Raw genomic sequence first — 17,974 nt, 5'->3', positions numbered from 1 at the left:
TCTCGTCTCCGCCCCCGGCAGCCCACTCAACATAATGAAGGGCTCCAGGGGGGTGAGCACCTCCTCCTCCAAGGGTGAGAGTGCAAGGGTGTGCCTAGTGGCACTCATGGTGGTGGAACACGTCTCCCCAGGGGTTGGTGGCACCTGGGAGGATTACAAAATGAGTCAGTCACCCGTGGCTTTCATTATTTCGTCTTTTCATGGCTTTCAGGCAATATAGTGAGCCTGTTATTTATGAGTGGCAAGAGGGTGTGTCATGGGTCAACTCATGTACAGGGATTTGCAATATGCAACTAGAGCCCTATTTCCAACACACACACACACACACACACACACACACACACACACACACGAGAGAGAGAGAGAGGGGTGGGTGGATTGCATTTTCTTGGATTGCAAGGAGGCGTTTGACACAGTTCCACACAAGAGATTAGGGCAAAAACTGGAGGACCAAGCAGGGATAACAGGGAAGGCACTACAGTGAATCAGGGAATACTTGTCAGGAAGACAGCAGCGAGTCATGGTACGTGGCGAGGTGTCAGAGTGGGCACCTGTGACCAGCGGGGTCCCACAGGGGTCAGTCCTAGGACCAGTGCTGTTTCTGGTATTTGTGAACGACATGACGGAAGGAATAAACTCCGAAGTGTTCCCGTTTGCAGATGACATGAAGTTGATGAGAGGAATTCGTTCGATCGAAGACCAGGCAGAACTACAAAGGGATCTGGACAGGCTGCAGACCTGGTCCAGCAATTGGCTCCTGGAGTTCAACCCCACCAAGTGCAAAGTCATGAAGATTGGGGAAGGGCAAAGAAGACCGCAGACGGAATACAGTCTAGGGGGCCAGAGACTACAAACCTCACTCAAGGAAAAAGATCTTGGGGTGAGTATAACACCAGGCACATCTCCTGAGGCACTCATCAACCAAATAACTGCTGCAGCATATGAGCGCCTAGCAAACCTCAGAACAACATTCCGACATCTTAATAAGGAATCATTCAGGACCCTGTACACCGTGTACGTTAGGCCCATATTGGAGTATGCGGCACCAGTCTGGAACCCACACCTAGCCAAGCACGTAAAGAAACTAGAGAAAGTGCAAAGGTTTGCAACAAGACTAGTCCCAGAGCTAAGAGGTATGTCCTACGAGGAGAGGTTAAGGGAAATCAACCTGACGACACTGGGGGACAGGAGAAATAGGGGGAACATGATAACGACATACAAAATACTGAGAGGAATTGACAAGGTGGACAAAGAATGTTCCAGAGATGGGACACAGCAACAAGGGGACACAGTTGGAAGTTGAAGACCAAGCAAACCAAGCGATACAAGATGCAAAACAACCACGGGGGGAGTAGAATGATAGATCAAGGCCTTTCGTGAGAGAGAGAGAGAGAGAGAGAGAGAGAGAGAGAGAGAGAGAGAGAGAGAGAGAGAGAGAGAGAGAGAGAGAGAGAGAGAGAAAATAAATTATGAGTAATATTTAGTTTACCTACCTGTACGTGGTGGAGAGATACATCAGCGGGGGAGGGGAGAGAGAGAGAAATCCCCACCAACACAACCAGCACCAACAATTTCGCCACCACCGTCAGTACCTCGCTGATGGAGACCAACACGATAGGGAGGATGGATATAAATTCGTTAAAAAATATTCAGCGTAGAATGATTAAATTAATACTTAGCATTAGAAATCTTCCGTATGAAGAAAGATTGAAGTTGGTTCTCTGAACGATTTATCTACATTCCAAAGACTAATGTCCCTTAAATTACATTCGCTTGTAAGACGAAGAATGAGGGAGACATGATCGAAGTGTATAAGTGGAAGATGAGTATTAACAAAGGGGATATAAATAAGAGTTTGAGGATATTCCTCCGTAAGAGAACCCGCAATAATGGATTCAATTTAGATAAGTTTAGATTTAGAAAGGATAAAGGAAAGTATTGGTTTGGTAATAGGGTAGTTGATGGAACGGTCTGCCTAGTAGGGTTATCGAAGCTAAAACCTTCGGTAGTTTCAAATTTAGGTTGGATAAATACATGAGTGAGAGGGGTTGGATATGAGTGGGTCTTGCACCGAGTCATTATATGACTCGGTTTTAGCGCTTAATTTGATAATAATACTGAGCTTCGTGATGGGTCGTCCAGGATTTATGATTAATTTTTTTATTCTTACTGACAGAATTTATTTTGAGATTACTCTAACAGGCATGTAGGAGACAAACTTATGACGACGTTTCGATCCGACTTGGACCATTAACTAGTCACCCATGGTCCAAGTCTGTGAAAATTATTATTATTATTATTGGAGCAAATTACCTGCATGAGGTTTACAGGGCATTACCTGAATTACTACCTGCAAGTAATTTGGGTGAGGTAAGTTACAGCAGGTCACTGAACAGTTACCCCTTTGATGCCCATTCCCTACCACTCTCACAAAAAGCTAGACCTGATATTAAATTAATAATTATAATATTAAAACCAGCTACTCTGGTAAATTGAAGTTGTGTAGGCTGTATAAGATTAGGCTTGCTGGATACACAAAAGAAACATACTCATCCCCTGCCAATTTGGATTCAGGAAAAATAAAAACACTGATGATGCAATTGTACAAATGCTAGATCTGCTTTACACAGCATTGGAAAAGAACGAATATCCGCTAGGAATTTTTATTGACCTAAGAAAAGCTTTTGACACAGTAGACCACGACATCCTACTCCACAAACTTGACCATTATGGTATAAGAGGCCATGCGCTTGCATATTTCAAATCCTACCTTACTAATAGGTATTAGTAAGTCACCATTAAAGACACAGCCTCATCAACACGGCCACTTGATACTGGAGTTCCGCAGGGAAGTGTCCTTGGTCCCCTGCTCTTCCTCATTTACATCAATGATCTTCCAAACGTATCCCAACACCTGAAACCCATTCTCTTTGCTGATGACACGACTTATGTCATCTCTCACCCTAATCTTGCCACCCTCAACACCATTGTTAACAAGGAGCTGCTCAAAATATCGACTTGGATGACAGCCAATAAACTTACACTTAACACTGACAAAACCTACTACATTATGTTTGGTAGCAGAGCAGGTGTTGCGCAACTTAACATTAAGATCGACAACACTCTAATTGCCAGACATAATGAGGGCAAATTCCTAGGCCTATACCTCGACAACAACCTGAATTTCAGTACCCATATCCAACACATAACAAAAAAAGTATCCAAAACGGTTGGAATCCTCTCCAAGATACGATACTACGTGCCGCAGACTGCCCTTCTCACACTATGCCATTCACTCATTTGTCCATACCTCACCTATGCTATTTGTGCTTGGGGATCAACTGCAGCAACACATCTAAAGCCAATAATAACCCAACAAAAAGCTGCAATAACAATCCCTAAATCCCATCCCTGGCAACACCCCCCCCCCCACTATTCATAGATCTAAACTTACTCCCTGTTCAAAACATCCACACTTATTACTGTGCAATCTACATCTACAGGACCTTAAATTCCAATATTAACCTTGACCTAAAATGCTTTCTTGATAGTTGTGACAGGACCCACAGGCACACCAGACACAAACATCTCTATGACATTCCCCGTGTCCGACTAAACCTTTACAAAAATTCTATGTATGTCAAAGGGCCTAAATTCTGGAACACCCTACCTGAAAGCTCTAGAACTGCAGACACATTCATCACCTTCAAAACTACCGTTAGACAACATCTTATCTCCCTGATACACCCCGTCAACTAACTACATGAAAACCACCTGTTCACACTTACACTCACCCACTTGTCTATAATCACGGAAATACGAATCTTAATCATAAAATAATGAATCCTAACAAGTCATAAGTTTTCCTGTGATACTACAATATAGAACCTGTGTATTGTGCCAAAACAAAAGCATTTACATTTGTAGATGAATGGTTCAGAGAACCGACATGTTGATAAATTAGACACATGTGCAACTCTTGGGTATCTTTATTGAGGAAACGTTTCGCCACACAGTGGCTTCATCAGTCCATAAAAAGGAGAATCTTGAAGAACAGGAGGAGAATGAGGTAATCAGTCCCTCAACCTTGAGTCGATGTGGTCAGTCCATCAATCTTGAATAGAATACGGCATACGTGCTGAGAAGGAGCTTATAAACCGTTGGCAGGAGAGGTGCAGCAGTCATAGGTGGTGTAACATTTGTTCAATGTTGAAGTAGGTCGTGCCCAAGAATTAGGCAAGCGAAGAATTCCCAAGTATTAAGATCCCAAGAAGTTGCAGTGTCTGACAGGTTTGTAGGTGAATGGTTCAGAGAACCGACATGTTGATAAATAAACTGATGAAGCCACTGTGTGGCGAAACGTTTCCTCAATAAAGATACCCAAGAGTTGCACATGTGTCTAATTTATCAACATGTCGGTTCTCTGAACCATTCATCTACAAACCTGTCAGACACTGCAACTTCTTGGGATCTTAATACTTGGGAATTCTTCGCTTGCCTAATTCTTGGGCACGACCTACTTCAACATTGAACAAATGTTACACCACCTATGACTGCTGCACCTCTCCTGCCAACGGTTTATAAGCTCCTTCTCAGCACGTATGCCGTATTCTATTCAAGATTGATGGACTGACCACATCGACTCAAGGTTGAGGGACTGATTACCTCATTCTCCTCCTGTTCTTCAAGATTCTCCTTTGTATGGACTGATGAAGCCACTGTGTGGCGAAACGTTTCCTCAATAAAGATACCCAAGAGTTGCACATGTGTCTAATTTATCAGCATTTACATTGCTAAGTCTGCCCGAAATGCCTAGCCATGCTAAGTGTCTTGGTGGCCCCCTCTGTATTTAGTACTTTATAACATGTAAACCACACAATATCCAAAACCTGTAAACCCCACATTGTAATCTATATAGAGAATAAACTTGATTGTTTGACTGATATTAATACTTACCACTTATTTACTGAAAGACACTTAATGTTGATGGAACACACCCTAACTATACCCTAACAGCTAGGATTTACGATAATCAATGCAAAAACTACTGTAATTTATGAGTAAGCATCACTTAGCTAAGGTGTGTTGTTGGGAAGGATTCATTAAGTCCTTTATTTTCTCGTCTTCTACACGCAATTCTTGAGGTCCCGCAAATTTCCTGTCCCAATTCTTCAGCAGGGGACATTAACACGCGTTCCGATTACAAATTCAGGCCGAAAAATCCCAATTTGGTCCTCGAGAATGCCTGATTACATTACACCACTCGTTTATCGCTAACATGTTAAATTCAACATGGCGTCTCCCTGGCGTCACTCAGCAGCTGTTCTACCCCCCCCCCTCTCTCTCGAAATTTCTCGAAAGGGTCAAATCAGCATCATATTTTATTACACAATTATTATATTATTCATTTATATGTTCTATATTTAGGAAATTATGTAAAAAATTTCCACGTCTGACCGATACTTGGTCCTCAGCTTCACTGTTCTACGGTGCAGGTTATTTGTGCACCGTTCCAGTCACGGTATTGACTTTCTATTATTTATTTTGATTAGATTTTTTTTTTCTTTTTGTAATCAGAATTTCGAATCTATTTGTGTGTGTGTGTGTGTGTGTGTGTGTGTGTGTGTGTGTGTGTGTGTGTGTATGTGTGTGTGTGTATGTGTGTGTGTGTGTGTGTATGTATATGTATGTGTGTATGTATGTGTGTGTGTGTGTGTGTGTGTGTATGTGTGTGTGTGCATGTGTGTGTGTACAGGACCTAACTAGGGTGAACTAGTGTATGCTGAACTACTGAACGAGTCAGCATGTTTCCTGACGAATAAAACGCCGCCACATACCCGCATGGGCAGGTTTCACATCAACCATACAAACAAAGCATTTTATTATTATAATCATAACAGCACAAACAATCACAAAACATGAATCACACCACCAACAATCAGGAACCCAACACAAAGATCACTGCACTCATGGAGGTGCCTTATCACCGGTGAGAGGTCTAGCCTCCCGTTCCTCGGATATAATCTGATTGCTTTCCATTCCCTATGCACTGTATGACAGATACGAGTTTAGCGCTTCCTGATTACAATAACGACACAACATACTTCGTCTTTGTCGACGAATCAGCCCCATCTTGAACCGCCGATTTCTTGTCCACAATTTTTTCTTCCATTTTTTTTTATTCAAGTTGCACTCATTCTTGTTTATACTGATTCTTCATCTTCCTTTGCTCTTCACAATTCTGTATCACTTTTTTTCCAATTTTCTTGTTTGGTATTTAATTCCTTTTCTAGAGGTGTTCTGCTGGTCGTCGCAGCCGCCATCCACTGACTCACACACAGTACTGATCTTCCACAAACACCTGTGCATCCTCACACATGTTGATAGATGACGTTGTTGTCAAGCTGTTTTTACACAGCTTTGTCTTGAAATAAGTGTGATGATGAAAGCTAAAGCTCTTGGTCCTCTCCTTATACCCTAAATATTACTATATTATAATCAAAACCAAGCGCTAAATCCACAAAGGTCATACAGCTCAATATTACTATGACCCAAAGGAAACATGACTCGCTGATGGCGTCATGGAGCGCCTGACGAATGGGAGACAATGCGGTTTGATCCAAGGAGAGGCAAGTTCTTCCTACTCGTATAAAGAGTCTTTCAACAGCATCACTTGAAGGTTAATTTTTAATAGAGCAGTAGAGTGGTTCCTGGCCTCTCGTGCATACCATTGTTTACTTAACACTCCTCAGAGTCTACACAAACTAAAACTAAGTCTAATTGATAATCAATATTTGAGAGTAAATTTTCAGCAAGTGTGATCATGAGGTGGGTAGAGTGTATGAAGGTGGGGAGAGTGTATGAAGGTGGGGAGAGTGTATGAAGGTGGAGAGAGAGTGTATGAAGGTGGGGAGAGTATATGAAGGTGGAGAGAGAGTGTATGAAGGTGGGTAGAGTGTATGAAGGTGGGGAGAGTGTATGAAGGTGGGGAGAGTGTATGAAGGTGGAGAGAGAGTGTATGAAGGTGGGTAGAGTGTATGAAGGTGGGGAGAGTGTATGAAGGTGAGGTATTATGTGAAGGTGGGAGTATGCGAAGGTGGAGGAAGTGATATGAGTGGGGAACAATATGAAGGTGAGAGAGTATATGAAGGTGGAGGAGAGAGTATATGAGTGGAGGAAATTACATGAAAGGTGGAGGGAGAGTATATGAAGGTGGGAAGAGTATATGAAGATGGAGGGAGAGTATATGAAGGTGGGGAAGAGTATATAAAGGTGGAAAGAGAGTATATGAAGGTGGGAGAGAGTATATGAAGGTGGGAAGAGAGTATATGAAGGTGGAGGGAGAGTATATGAAGGTGGAGGGAGAGTATAGGAAGGTGGAGGGAGAGTATATGAAGGTGGAGGAAGAGTATATGAAGGTGGAGGAGAGTATGAAAGGTGGAGGAGAGTATATGAAGGTAGAGGAGAGAGTATATGAAGGTGGAGGGAGAGTATATGAAGGTGGGGAAGGAGTATATATGAAGGTGGGGAGAGTATATGAAGGTGGAGAGATTATATGAAGGTGGAGGGAGAGTATATGAAGGTGGGGGAAAGTATATGAAGGTGGAGGAAGATTATGTAAGAAGTGGAGGAGAGTAAATGAAGGTGGAGTATATGAAGGTGGGGAGTATGAAGGCAGAGGAGAGTATGAAGGTGGAGAGGGAGAGTATATAAGGTGGAGGGAGAGTAGATGAAGGTGGAGAGAGTATATGAAGGTAGAGAGAGGGAGTATATGAAGGTGGAGGGAGTATATGAAGGTGGAGGAGAGTATATGAAGGTGGAAGATTATATGAAGGTGGAGGAGAGTATATGAAGGTGGGGGAGAGTATATGAAGGTGGAAAGAGTATATGAAGGTGGGGGAGAGTATATGAAGGTGGAAGGAGAGTATATGAAGGTGGAGGGAGAGTATATGAAGGTGGAGGGAGACTGTATGAAGGTGGGGAGAGTATATGAAGGTGGAGAGGGAGAGTATTATATGAAGGTGGGGAAGTATATGAAGGTGGAAACAAGTATATGAAGATGGGCAGGGAAGTATATGAAGGTGGGGAGTGGGCATATGAAGGTGGAGGAGAGTATATATGAAGATGGAGGGAGAGTATGAAGGTGGGAGAGGAGTATATGAAGGTGGAGGGATGAAGTATATGAAGGTGGGAGAGTATATAAAGGTGGAAGTTATATGAAGGTGGAGGAGAGTATATGAAGGTTGAAATTATATGAAGGTGGAGGAGTTTATATGAAGGTGGAGGGAGAGAGTATATGAAGGTGGGAGTATGTGAAATTGGGGAGAAGTATATGAAGGTGGAGGAGAGTATATGGAGGGAGAGTATATATGAAGGTGGAAAGTATATGGTGAATGAAGAGTGATATGAAGGTGGGAGAGTATATGAAGCTGGGGAGTGAGTATATGAAGGTGGAGGGAGTATATGAAGGTGGAGGAGTATATGAAGGTGGGAGAGAGTATATGAAGGTGGAGGAGAGTATATGAAGGTGGGGGAAAGTATATGAAGGTGGGAGACTATATATGAAGGTGGAGAGAGATTATATGAAGGTGGAGGAGAGTATATGAAGGTGGGGAAAGTATATGAAGGTGGAGGAGTTTATATGAAGATGGAAGGAAGGAGAGTATATGAAGGTGGGGAGAGAATATGAAGGTGGAGGGAGTTTATATGAAGATGGAAGGAGGTATATGAAGGTGGAAGTATATGAAGGTGGAGGAGTTTATATGAGATGGAAGGAGAGTATATGAAGGTGGGAGAGTATGTGAAGGTAGGGAGTATATGAAGGTGGAGGGAGAGTATATGAAGGTGGGAGAGAGAGAGTATGTGAAGATTGGAGGGAGAGTATATGAAGAGGTGGAGGAGATATATGAAGAGTGGAGGGAGAGTATATGAAGGTGGAGGGAGAGTATTTGAAGGTGGAGGGAGAGTATATGAAGGTGGAGGGAGAGTATATGAAGGTGGAGGGAGAGTATATGAAGGTGGAGGGAGAGTATATGAAGGTGGAGGGAGAGTATTTGAAGGTGGAGGGAGAGTATATGAAGGTCGGGAGAGTATGTGAAGGTGGGTAAAGAGTGTATGAAGGTGGGTAAAGAGTGTATGAAGGTGGGGAGAGTGTATGAATGTGGGGAAGAGTATATGAAGGTGGAGAGAGATTAACAAGAAAATTGGAGGAGAGAGAAGTATATAGAGTAGAGAAGAAAGTATATGAAGAGTCAAGGAGATTATATGAAAGTGGAGAGGTATATGAAGGTGGAAGTATATGAAGGTGGAAGAGGTATATGAAGGTGGGAGAGGTATATGAAGGTGGGGAAGAGGATGTGAAGGTGGAGGAGGAGAGTATGTATGAAGGTGGAGGGAGAGTATATGAAGGTGGAGGGAGTATATGAAGGTGGGGAGTATGTGAAGGTGGGAGAGTATATGAAGGTGGAGGAGTATGAAGAGAGGGGAGAGTGATATATGAACGTGTAAACAGAGTATTGAAAGATGGGAGAGTATATGAAGGTGGGAGTGAGTATATGAGAATTGGAGAAAGTATATGAAAGGTGGAGAGTATACGAGTGGGAGAAGGTATATGAAGGTGGAGAGAGTATGAAGGTGAAGTATATGAAGGTGGGGGAGAGTATATGAAGGTGGAAGAGACTATATGAAGGTGGAGGAGTATGAAGGTGAGAAGTATATGAAGGTGGGAGAGTATATGAAATTGAAGGAGAGTCTGAAGGTGGAGGGAGAGTATATGAAGAGTGGAGGAGTATGAAAGGTGAGAGAAGTACATGAAGGTGGGAGAAGTATGAAGGTGGAGGGAGTATATGAAGGTGGAGGAGAGCATATGAAGGTGGAGAGGGAGAGTATATGAAGGTGGAGGAGAGGATATGAAGGTGGGGAGAATATATGAAGGTGGGAGAGTATATGAAGGTGGGGAGGAGAGTATATGAAGGTGGAGGAGTATATGAAGGTGGAGGGAGAGTATATGAAGGTGGAGGAGAGTATATGAAGGTGGAGGAGAGTATGTGAAGGTGGGGAGGAGTACATGAAGGTGGGAGAGTATATGAAAGTGGAGGAGAGTATATGAAGGTGGAGAGTATATGAAGGTGGAGGAGTATATGAAGGTGGGAGAAGTATATGAAGGTGGGAGAGTATATGAAGGTGGAGGGAGGTATACTGAAGGTGGAGGAGAGTATATGAAGGTGGAGGGAGAGTATATGAAGGTGGAGGAGAGGATATGAAAATTAGGAGAATATATGAAGGTGGGGAAGTATATGAAGATTGGGAAGTATATGAGTTGAGTGAGAGTATATGAAGGTGAAGTATATGAAGGTGGAGGAGAGTATATATGAAGAGTGAAGGGAGAGTATATGAAGGTGGAGGGGAGATATGAAGGTGGAGGGAGAGGATATGAAGGTGGGGAGAATATATGGAAGGAGGGAGAGTATATGAAGATTGGGAGAGTATATGAAGGTGGAGGAGAGTATATGAGGTGGAGGAGGAGTATGTGAAGTGGGAGTATATGAAGAGGTGGAGGGGAGAGGATGAAGGTGGGGAGAATATATGAAGGTGGGAGAGAGTATATGAAGGTGGGGAGAGTATATTAAAGATTGGAGGAGAGTATATGAAGGTGGAGGAGAGTATATGAAGGTGGGAGAGTATATCAAGGTGGAGGAGAGTATATGAAGGTGGAGGAGAGTATATGAAGGTGGGAGAGTGACATGAAGGTGGGAGAGTATATGAAGGTGGAAAGAGAGAGTACATGAAGGTGGGAGAGTATATGAAGGTGGGGAGAGGTATATGAAATTGGAGGAGTATATGGGGTGGGAGTATATGAAGGTGGAGGAGAGTATATGAAGGTGGGAAGTGAATATGAAGGTGGAGGGAGAGTATATGAAGGTGGAGGAGTATATGAAGGTAGGGAAAGTATAGCAAAGTGGAGAGAGTATATGAAGGTGGAGGAGTATGAAGGTGGAGGAGAGTATGAGAGGTGGGAGAGTATGTGAAGGTGGAGAGTATATGAAGGTGGAGAGAGTATATGAAGGTGGAGGGAGATTATGTGAAGGTGGAGGGAGAGTATATGAAGGTGGAGAGAGTATGAAGGTGAGAGAAAGTATGAAGGTGGAGAGATTATATGAGAAGTGGAGGGAGAGTATATGGAAGGTGGGAGAGTATGTAGAGGTGGGGAGGAGAGTATGTAGAAGGTGGAGGAGAGTATGCAGAAGGTGGAGGAGAGTATATGAAGGTGGAGAGGAGAAGTATATGAAGGTGGAGGGAGTATATATGAAGGTGGAGGAGAGTATATGAAAGTGGAGGAGAGTATATAAAGGTGGAAGTATATGAAGGTGGAGGGAGAGTATATGAAGATGTGGAGGGTATATGAAGGTGGATGAGTATATGAAGGTGGAGGAGAGTATATGAAGGTGGAGGAGAGTATGAAATTGGAGGGAGGAGTATATGAAGGTGGAAGTATATGAAGGTGGAAAAGAGTATATATATAGGTGGGGAGAGTATTATATGAGGTGGGAAGAGAGTATGTGAAGGTGGAGGAGGAGTATATGAAGTGGAGGAGAGTATATGAAGGTGGAGGGGAGTATATGAAGGTGGGGGAAGTATAGAAGATTGGGAAGTATGAAGGTGGAGGGAGAGTATATGAAGGTGGGAGAGTATATGAAGGTGGAGGAGAGTATGAAGGTGGGGAGTATGAAGGAGTGGAGGGAGAGTATATGAAGGTGGAGGGAGTATATGAGGAGTGGAGGAGAGGATATGAAGGTGGGGAGAATATGTAAGAGGTGGGAGAGTATATGAAGGTGGAGAGGAGTGATATGAAGGTGAGAGGAGAGTATATGAAGGTGGGAAATATGAAGGTGGAAGAGGAAGTATATGAAGGTGGAGGAGAGTATATGAAGGTGGGAAGGTGTATTATTATTATTATAAACAGAAGCACTAAACCCGTAGGATTATACAAGCTAATGGGGATGGAAGGCAGTGGGTAATTCAGGAACTGGGCGATCAATTCCTAGATCAAGAAACCCTCCACCAGCGTCAAGGAGCAGCTACCTTGAGGGGGTGAAGGTGGGGAGAAGTATATCAAGGTGGAGGGGAGTATATGGTGGAAGGAGTATATGAAGGTGGGGAGAGTACATGAAGGTGGGGAGAGTATGAAGGTGGAGGAGAGATGAATGGGAGAATATATGGAAGGAGGAGAGTATGAAGGTGGGAGTATATGAAGGTGGAGAGAGAGTATGTGAAGGTGGAGGAGAAGTATATGAAGGAGTGGGAGAGTATGAAGGTTGAGGGAGAGGATGAGGTGGGAGAATATATGAAGGTGGGGAGGTATATGAAGGTGGGAGTATGAGGTGGAGGGAGAGTATATGAAGGTGGAGAGGAGTATATGAAGGTGGGAGAGTATATCAAAGGTGGAAGAGGAGAGTATATGGTGGAGGAGAGTATATGAAGGTGGGAGAGTACATGAAGGTGGGGAGAGTATATGAAGGTGGAAAGAGAGTACATGAAGGTGGGAGAGTATATGAAGGTGGGAGAGTATATGAAAGTGGAGTATATGAAGGTGGGAGAGTATGAAGGTGGAGGAGAGTATATGAAGGTGGGGAAGAGGAATATGAAGATTAGAGAAGTATATGAAGGTGGAGGGAGAGTATATGAAGGTAGGGAGGAAGTATATGAAGGTGGAGAGTATGAAGGTGGAGGGAGAAGTATATGAAGGTGGAGAGAAGAAGTATGAAGGTGGGGGAGAAGTATGTGAAGAGTGGAGGAAGTATATAAAAGGTGGAGGGAGAGTATGGGTGGAGGGAGGAGAGTATATGAAGGTGGAGAGTATATGAAGGTGGAGGGAAGTATATATGAAGGTGGAGGAGAATATGAAGGTGGAGAAGATTATATGAAGGTGGAGGGGAGAGTATATGAAGGTGGGGGAGAGTATATGAAGGTGGAGGGAGAGTATAAGGTGGAGGAGAGTATATGAAGGTGGAGGAGAGTATGAAGGTAGAGGAGAGTATATGAAGGTGGAGGAAGTATATGAAAGTGGAGGAAGTATATGAAGGTGGAAGATTATATGAAAGTGGAGGAGTATATGAAGGTGGGAGTATGTAGAGGTGGAAAGAATATGAAGGTGGGAGAGTATGAAGGTGGGAGGAGAGTATATGGGGTGGAGTATGAAGGTGGAGGACTGTATGAAGGTGGGAGAGTATATGAAGGTGGAGAGGAGAGTATGAGGTGGGAGAGTATATGAAGGTGGAAACAGAGAATTATGTGAAGATGGTGAGAGTATGAAGGTGGGGGTGAGTATATGAAGGTGGAGGAGAGTATATGAAGGTGGAGGGAGGAAGTATGAAGGAGTGGGAGAAGGTATATGAAGGTGGAGGATAGTATATGAAGGTGGGAGAGTATATAAAGGTGGAGAGAGATTATATGAAGGTGGAGGGAGAGTATGAAGGTTGGAAATTATGTGAAGGTGGGAGGAGTTTATGAAGGTGGAGGGAGAGTATATGAAGGGGAGTATATGAAGGTGGGAGTATATGAAGGTGGAGGAGTATACAGAAGGTGGAGGAAGTATATGAAGGTGGAGAGAGTATGAGGTGGAGGAAGAGTATATGAAGGTGGGAGAGTATATGAAGCTGAAATTGAGTATATGAAGGTGGAGGAAGTATATGAAAGTGGAGGGAGAGTAAATGAAGGTGGGGAGAATATATGAAGGTGGAGCAAAAGTATATGAAGGTGGAGAAAGTATATGAAGGTGGGGAGACTATATGAAGGTGGAGAGAGATTATATGAAGGTGGAGGGAGAGTATATGAAGGTGGGAAAGTATATGAAGAGTGGAGGAGTTTATGAAGATGGAAGGAGAGTATATGAGGTGGGGAGAGTATATGAAAGTGAGGAGAGTATATGAAGGTGGAGGAGAGTATATGAAGGTGGAGAGAAAGTATGAAGGTGGAAGGAAGTATATGAAGGTGGAGGGAGTATATGAAGGTGGAGGAGTATGAAGGAATGGAGGAGGAGTATTTGAAGGTGGAGGAGAGTATATGAAGGTGGAGGAGAGTATGAGGTGGAGGGAGAGTATGAAGGTGGAAGGGAGAGTATATATGAAGGTGGAGGAGGAAATGTTGAAGGTGGAGGAAGTATATGAAGGTCAGGAGAGTATGAAGGTGGGTAAGAAGTGTATGAGGAATTGGGTAAAGAGTGTATGAATGTGGGAAAAGTATATGAAGTGGAGAAGATTATATGAAGGTGGAGGGAGTATGAAGGTGAGAGAAAGTATACTGAAGGTCGAGGAGATTATATGAAGTGGAGGAGGAGTATATGAAGGTGGGAGAGTATATGAAGGTGGAAAGGAGTATATGAGAAGGAGTGGGGGAGAGTATATGAAGGTGGGAAGAGAGTATGTGAAGGTGGAGAGAGTATATGAAGGTGGAGGAGTATATGAAGGTGGAGGAGTATATGAAGGTGGGGAGGGAAATTATATGAAGGTGGGGAGAGTATGAAGGAGTGGAGGAGAGAGTATGAAGGAGGAGGTATGAGGCATTAAACAAGTGTTGAAGATGGGAGAATATATATGGGAATTGAGGAGTGAGTATGAAGGTGGAGAGTATATGAAGGTGGGTATCACGAGGTGGGGGAGAAGAGTATATGAAGGTGGAGGAGAGTATATGATGGTGGGGGATAGTATATGAAGGTGAGGGAGAGTATATGAAGGTGGAGAGAGACTATATGAAGGTGGAGGGAGAGTATATGAAGGTGGGGGAAAGTATATGAAGGTGGGGAGAGTATATGAAGGTGAAGGGAGAGTCTATGAAGGTGGAGGGAGAGTATATGAAGGTGGAGGGAGAGTATATGAAGGTGGGGGAGAGTACATGAAGGTGGGGAGAGTATATGAAGGTGGAGGGAGAGTATATGAAGGTGGAGGGAGAGCATATGAAGGTGGAGGGAGAGTATATGAAGGTGGAGGGAGAGGATATGAAGGTGGGGAGAATATATGAAGGTGGGGTGAGAGTATATGAAGGTGGGGAGAGTATATGAAGGTGGAGGGAGAGTATATGAAGGTGGAGGGAGAGTATATGAAGGTGGAGGGAGAGTATATGAAGGTGGAGGGAGAGTATATGAAGGTGGGGGAGAGTACATGAAGGTGGGGAGAGTATATGAAAGTGGAGGGAGAGTATATGAAGGTGGAGGGAGAGTATATGAAGGTGGAGGGAGAGTATATGAAGGTGGGGGAAAGTATATGAAGGTGGGGAGAGTATATGAAGGTGGAGGGAGAGTATATGAAGGTGGAGGGAGAGTATATGAAGGTGGAGGGAGAGTATATGAAGGTGGAGGGAGAGGATATGAAGGTGGGGAGAATATATGAAGGTGGGGGGAGAGTATATGAAGGTGGGGAGAGTATATGAAGGTTGAGTGAGAGTATATGAAGGTGGGGGAGAGTATATGAAGGTGGAGGGAGAGTATATGAAGGTGAAGGGAGAGTATATGAAGGTGGAGGGAGAGTATATGAAGGTGGAGGGAGAGGATATGAAGGTGGGGAGAATATATGAAGGAGGGGGGAGAGTATATGAAGGTGGGGAGAGTATATGAAGGTGGAGGGAGAGTATATGAAGGTGGAGGGAGAGTATATGAAGGTGGGGAGAGTATATGAAGGTGGAGGGAGAGGATATGAAGGTGGGGAGAATATATGAAGGTGGGGAGAGAGTATATGAAGGTGGGGAGAGTATATTAAGGTGGAGGGAGAGTATATGAAGGTGGAGGGAGAGTATATGAAGGTGGGGAGAGTATATCAAGGTGGAGGGAGAGTATATGGTGGAGGGAGAGTATATGAAGGTGGGGAGAGTACATGAAGGTGGGGAGAGTATATGAAGGTGGAAAGAGAGTACATGAAGGTGGGGGAGAGTATATGAAGGTGGGGAGAGAGTATATGAAAGTGGAGGGAGAGTATATGAAGGTGGGGAGAGTATATGAAGGTGGAGGGAGAGTATATGAAGGTGGGGAAGTGAATATGAAGGTGGAGGGAGAGTATATGAAGGTGGAGGGAGAGTATATGAAGGTAGGGAGAGAGTATATGAAGGTGGAGGGAGAGTATATGAAGGTGGAGGGAGAGTATATGAAGGTGGAGGGAGAGTATATGAAGGTGGGGAGAGTATGTGAAGGTGGAGGGAGAGTATATGAAGGTGGAGGGAGAGTATATGAAGGTGGAGGGAGATTATATGAAGGTGGAGGGAGAGTATATGAAGGTAGAGGGAGAGTATATGAAGGTGAGAGAAAGTATATGAAGGTGGAGGGAGATTATATGAAAGTGGAGGGAGAGTATATGAAGTTGGGGGAGAGTATATGAAGGTGGAGAGATTATATGAAGGTGGAGGGAGAGTATATGAAGGTGGGGGAAAGTATATGAAGGTGGAGGAAGATTATATGAAAGTGGAGGGAGAGTAAATGAAGGTGGGGAGAGTATATGAAGGTGGGGAGAGTATATGAAGGTGGAGGGAGAGTATATGAAGGTGGAGGGAGAGTATATGAAGGTGGAGGGAGAGTATATGAAGGTGGAGGGAGAGTATATGAAGGTGGAGGGAGAGTATATGAAAGTGGAGGGAGAGTATATAAAGGTGGGGGAGAGTATATGAAGGTGGAGGGAGAGTATATGAATGTGGAGGGAGAGTATATGAAGGTGGATGGAGAGTATATGAAGGTGGAGGGAGAGTATATGAAGGTGGAGGGAGAGTATATGAAGGTGGAGGGAGAGTATATGAAGGTGGGGGAGAGTATATGAAGGTGGAAAGAGTATATATAGGTGGGGGAGAGTATATGAAGGTGGGAAGAGAGTATGTGAAGGTGGAGGGAGAGTATATGAAGGTGGAGGGAGAGTATATGAAGGTGGAGGGAGAGTATATGAAGGTGGGGGAGAGTATATGAAGGTGGGGGGAGAGTATATGAAGGTGGAGGGAGAGTATATGAAGGTGGGGAGAGTATATGAAGGTGGAGGGAGAGTATATGAAGGTGGGGGAGAGTATATGAAGGTGGAGGGAGAGTATATGAAGGTGGAGGGAGAGTATATGAAGGTGGAGGGAGAGGATATGAAGGTGGGGAGAATATATGAAGGTGGGGGAGAGTATATGAAGGTGGAGGGAGAGTATATGAAGGTGGGGAGGAGAGTATATGAAGGTGGGGAGAGTATATGAAGGTGGAGGGAGAGTATATGAAGGTGGAGGGAGAGTATATGAAGGTGGGGAGATTATTATTATTATTATTATAAACAAGGGGGAAGCACTAAACCCGTAGGATTATACAGCGCTAATGGGGGGATGGAAGGCATTCAGGCTTAATTCAGGGAACTGGAGCACAGATCCAATTCCCTAGATCAAGAGCCCCTCACCAGCGTCAAGGAGCCTTCCTTGAGGGGTGAAGGTGGGGAGAGTATATCAAGGTGGAGGGAGAGTATATGGTGGAGGGAGAGTATATGAAGGTGGGGAGAGTACATGAAGGTGGGGAGAGTATATGAAGGTGGAGGGAGAGGATATGAAGGTGGGGAGAATATATGAAGGAGGGGGGAGAGTATATGAAGGTGGGGAGAGTATATGAAGGTGGAGAGAGAGTATATGAAGGTGGAGGGAGAGTATATGAAGGTTTGGAGAGTATATGAAGGTGGAGGGAGAGGATATGAAGGTGGGGAGAATATATGAAGGTGGGGAGAGAGTATATGAAGGTGGGGAGAGTATATGAAGGTGGAGGGAGAGTATATGAAGGTGGAGGGAGAGTATATGAAGGTGGGGAGAGTATATCAAGGTGGAGGGAGAGTATATGGTGGAGGGAGAGTATATGAAGGTGGGGAGAGTACATGAAGGTGGGGAGAGTATATGAAGGTGGAAAGAGAGTACATGAAGGTGGGAGAGAGTATATGAAGGTGGGGAGAGAGTATATGAAAGTGGAGGGAGAGTATATGAAGGTGGGGAG

The 17,974-nt window shown here is 44.1% G+C and overlaps 1 long non-coding RNA gene across 1 annotated transcript; it reads right to left on the bottom strand.

Moving 5' to 3' along the window:
* Positions 1-7: 7 nt before the first annotated feature.
* Positions 8-6,326, bottom strand: LOC138853774 (uncharacterized). The gene is made up of 3 exons (XR_011392926.1): positions 6,105-6,326; positions 1,494-1,596; positions 8-144 (listed from the first exon to the last, which is right to left on the bottom strand). It is a non-coding gene; the product is annotated as an uncharacterized lncRNA (long non-coding RNA).
* Between the last annotated feature and the right edge of the window lie 11,648 nt (positions 6,327-17,974).

This window comes from Cherax quadricarinatus, chromosome 39 (assembly GCF_038502225.1).
Source record: "Cherax quadricarinatus isolate ZL_2023a chromosome 39, ASM3850222v1, whole genome shotgun sequence".
NCBI lineage: Eukaryota > Metazoa > Arthropoda > Malacostraca > Decapoda > Parastacidae > Cherax > Cherax quadricarinatus.
This window is presented reverse-complemented; position numbering and strand designations above follow the sequence as displayed.